The sequence below is a fragment of the Priapulus caudatus genome, unplaced genomic scaffold (assembly GCF_000485595.1).
Source record: "Priapulus caudatus unplaced genomic scaffold, Priapulus_caudatus-5.0.1 Scaffold109, whole genome shotgun sequence".
In the NCBI taxonomy this organism is placed as follows: domain Eukaryota; kingdom Metazoa; phylum Priapulida; class Priapulimorpha; order Priapulimorphida; family Priapulidae; genus Priapulus; species Priapulus caudatus.
Genome location: NW_014577170.1, coordinates 434,178 through 438,920, shown reverse-complemented (window position 1 = coordinate 438,920; position 4,743 = coordinate 434,178). Strand labels below are relative to the sequence as shown.

The 4,743-nt window shown below is 40.6% G+C and overlaps 1 protein-coding gene across 2 annotated transcripts in view; it reads right to left on the bottom strand.

Annotated features, from left to right (window-relative positions):
- Positions 1–2,760, bottom strand: part of LOC106805320 (cold shock domain-containing protein 3-like) — a 10,363-nt gene extending 7,603 nt beyond the window's left edge. The window contains exon 1 of one of the 2 annotated variants that reach the window (XM_014806866.1): positions 2,657–2,760. The gene's annotated coding sequence lies outside the window, so the exon portion shown is untranslated. The remainder of the gene's footprint in view (positions 1–2,656) is intronic. The other variant, XM_014806865.1, reaches the window with a different exon arrangement.
- Between the last annotated feature and the right edge of the window lie 1,983 nt (positions 2,761–4,743).

Below are 4,743 nucleotides of genomic sequence, written 5' to 3'. Positions count from 1 at the left end.
AACCCAAAAAAAAAAAAATATTAAATTAAATTAAAGTGCCTAGTAGTCATATCATATCGCATCTAACTGCCGGTTGCGCAGTTAGATGCGATATGATATGATCAGGAGTAAGATAATATAGGATCTACCTATTATTAGGATACCTAGGATCTCCTATATTATCTTACTCCTGATATGATTACTAGGCACTTAAAAAAATAACCCTAACCCTAACCCTAAAAAAAAAAAATATTAAATTAAATTAAAGTGCCTAGTAGTCATATCATATCGCATCTAACTGCCGGTTGCGCAGTTAGATGCGATATGATATGATCAGGAGTAAGATAATATAGGATCTACCTATTATTAGGATACCTAGGATCTCCTATATTATCTTACTCCTGATATGATTACTAGGCACTTAGGATATGACTACTAGGCACTTAAAAAAAAAAACCTTAACCCTAACCCTAAAAAAAAAAAAATTAAATTAAATCAAAGTGCCTAGTAGTCATATCATATCGCACCTTTCTGCTGTTTGCGAAAGAAAGGCAGCCGGCTGAAAGGTGCGATAGGATATGTTTACTAGGCACTTCTAATTTTAACATATATTTTTAATTTAATTAGGGTCAGGGTTAGGGTTAGGGTTAGGGTTAGGGTCATTTTTAGGGTTTTTGCATCATTCTTTAATATATCGTAAAATATACGTTAAAATTAGAAGTGCCTAGTAAACATATCCTATCGCACCTTTCAGCCGGCTGAGAAAGAAAGCAGTTTGTTGCACTGATCTCTATAATATATAATAGAGATCAGTGGTTTGTTGCCGCAACAAGGAGGGAACAAGTCAATTCATATAGCTCTAATTCATATTGAAATCTGAGTTATTTTGATTCATTGGAATTTCAATAATTCCCATTAAAATTTTCAATATTTGGATGCTTTCAAAATAGCCTCAGAATGCTGGAAATAGCACTTTAGAGCGTCTAGATTTCAAATTTTTCGGTGGGGGAGGCCTCCAGACACCCCGTTCGCACTTCGAGCTTCCGGCGTGATTTTTTTCCTAGGTCAATCAAGAACATAGGGCTCTAGCGAGCGCTGCCATTGGTTGATACAAATCACGTGCCTCAAACTCCTGTTTTATGGTGCATTCACTGCATTGTGACCCTAACCCTTACCCTAACCCTAACCCAAACCCAAACCCTATTTAAAAAAATATATAACAAATTTAATTTTTAATTGTTGTAAAAATTCATTGTTGTCATTAAAATGTTGTAAATAAATCATGTAAATATTTGCGTTAATTGGAAAAAAAATGTTAAACAGATAAAGATAAAAAAAATACAGAAAACAGGAAAATAATTAGAAAACGGATGGGATTCGATTCACCGACCTTTCATACTTGACGCTCGCGCTGTACTCGCTAGGCTATTGAGTCATATTGGAATTAATAATTTTTGATGTGCTATGTATGTGACAACACTGTGACGTCATTGAGCGACGAAACAAGCTCAACCAATAGCAGCGCTCACTACAGCCCTATGTTCTTGATTGACCTAGGAAAAAAAATCACGCCTCCGGCGCTCCTGTCGTGCGCCACATCGTCAAAAATATTCATGTTTAGGGTCCCAATTTTATTAGCTCATCGTCTTGTAGCTCATTCCCTCCTCAACTTAAGGTATAGGGAGGAAATGCAGAATTGCGGCACAAATCTAAACGGCTCAACCTTAGCTCGACCTAGGCTTGTGATAGACTGTGTATAGCATCATGGTAGGAAAAGCCATCACTGTGCCGAAATTGGAGGTCACAGGTTAAGGGGCAGTGGGGGAAAGGTCAGATATCAGACATTTTCTGAGGACATGGGCTAACGGACAGAGTGAAAAACTTTTTTGTTTCCGTGCTGACCTACCATTTTTATCACTTTATTGAAAGGACCATGAAATGTGCTTTCCACTGACTTGCGAAGAGTAAGTGTCTGATAACCTTTTGACCCTCAAGAGGAGGGTTAAACATGGATTCCTGAACTGATGATGATGATGTCACAGTCATGGCACATCCATAATCTGGAAACTCACTATGCCTCAATAGCCTAACAGCTACAGCACAGCATTATGGCTCAAAGGTCCTTGGATCGAATCCCATCAGATTTTTTATTATTTAACTGTTTTCTGTATATATTTTTCTATCTTTATTCATTTAACTATTTCTTTCCAATTAAGGAAAATATTTACATGATTTATTTACAACAATTTCATAACAACAAATAATTTTTACAATAATTAATTTTTTTTTAATAGGGTTAGGGTTAGGGTCACAATGCACCATAAAACAGGAGTTTCAGGCACGCGATTTGTATCAACCAATGGGATTTGGGAGGTATACAGAATGCAGAAGGTTGCTGAAATGATGTGTACGCAACTGTGTATCTGCATATCTGTGTAATAATGATTTCCTTCTTCTCATTTGTTATCCGTGATCGTATATTGGTTCGTGGTCTACGTAGCTTATTAGATATATCGTTGTATGTATATATAACGCTCATATAACACACTGAACAATGGATGCACGTATTGCAATCACCAACATCTTTACTGATCCATATAAACTACACATATAATATGTGCCCCTGTACTGTGCCGAACATATACAAATAGGTACGCGACATACAAACAGAACTTACATATCAGACGGTGATCAGCTAGCCGTAACCGCAACAGTAATAATACTATAGAGATACGTGTGGTCGCTAAATCGCAAAGTGCGGAGAGACTGATAATTTTCTGGACGTCACCTTATGTAGTGATGCCATCCGCATTGTTTTAGCCACCGCGCCCCCATTGGTCGAGCCATCTTGAGGGACCGCTGGTCAAACGTGACCCCTACACGCGTGTTGTGATTGGTTGGCTTGGGTCGCTAGCCACGCCCTGCGTTGGGTAAGAACAAAGAGACAAAGAGAACTTGTTCTTACCCCTGCTAACTTGGCCTTCTTATTCGTATTTCTGATTATTATAATTATTATGACCTTCTCTTTCTTTCTGTATTACATCTAGAAAATAGTTTATAACCGTAGCAACAGACCTCACATGAGCCCAGACGCTCTGCAGCTCTTGTTTTTGATTACAGGCCCCCAAACATATTGTGACGCCACTGAGGCTCATAGGGTCTATGTTCTCCAGGGTACTGCCGGAACGTACCCTGGGTACGGTCCGTTATACCGGAACGTACCCTGGTAACTATTTGATATGGTTAGGGTTAGGGTTAGGGAATAGGCGTAGGCGACTCCCTAGACTCGTTAGTGGAGTAGGCGAGGTACGGTCCGGCATATTAGATAGTACCAGGGTACGTTCCGGCACTACCCTGGGGGACATAGCCCCTCTCAGCGCCACTGAGGTCAATCGGGCATAACCCATGATTACTTAGATATATCAGGTATGTGTGTGAGTACGTGCGCGTTTAGGCCTACATGCGTTCGTGCGAGTGTACGTGCGTGCGTGCGTACGCGTGCACGTGCGTGAGTGCACGTGTACGTGCGTATGTACGCGTGTACGTGCGTACGTACGCGTGTACGTGCGTGAGTACACGTGTACGTGCGTGCGTACGCGTGTACGTGCGTGCGTACGCGTGTACGTGCGTGAGTGCACGTGTACGTGTGTACGTGTACATGTGTGTATAATGAAAGAAATGTCATCGACCAAGCTTTTACTTCTGCGTATATAAAAATTACTAGCAAATACCCGTGCTCCGCACGAAGTTGAATGGTTGGCCAAAGTCGACTGTGGCATATTGTAAACCGGTAAATATTTGCGGCTGGTTTTTTGCGGTTCTGGTAAAATTTGCCTAAAAGATCGAAATTTTACCCTTTTTAAATTTGCGGACATGAAGACATCCCTTCAGTGTCCTCCATAAAAGCAGCGAAATTTAAACAAAACAGCAAGTTTTTAACAGGGTTACAGTACTTAGTAGTAGATTGATATTAGAAGTTGGGTCGGTTATGGGGGTGGTGCTACCTTAGTCCTTTAAAATATTTCCTTGTAGATGTCATTTTGCGTGAGGGTCCTGTTGTTGAAACGGCCTTGTGATGAATGTTTGTTCACTTTGATGTAGATGTTGGAGTAGCCTCTGGCACGTGAAAAGGCAACATATAGCTGGCCGTGGGAGAACACGGGCTGGGAGGTGGAGTCCGAGTTTGTCGAAAGTCTGGCCCTGGGACTTGTTTATAGTCATAGAGTAGGCAAGTCTGATTGGAAATTGAATCCGCTGTAGTGTGAAGAGAAGGTTTGCGTCGGATGGGGCAAGTTTAACACGCGGGATGAGGACTTTTTGTGAGAGGTGGCTTCCAGTGAGGATTTCGGCATCTAGAATATAGTCGTGGAGGTTTGTAATGTACAGTCTGGTGCCGTTGCAGAGTCCTTTAGTTATATCTAGGTTGCGTAATAGCATGATTATTGCTCCTAGTTTTAAAATGAGGTGGTGTGGAGGCAATGCCGGTAGGGGTGATGAACTGAAGAAATTCCATGGGGTAGTTGTTGGCCTCGTTTTCATCATGCAAGATGGCTTTGTCTGCACTGGTGTAGGTTTTGGACAAACCTGGTAGTTTTTTTATGACTTTGTCATTCAGTGTCAAAGTTGTCTCATTGAGAGGTGTGAGTATCACAGAGTTAGACAGTTCTTGAGGAACGGATACATTGGTAAACACAGCATCCACTATAATGTTATATATTGACTAATATTATAAGATATTATAAATAAACCTAATAAATAAAGCTA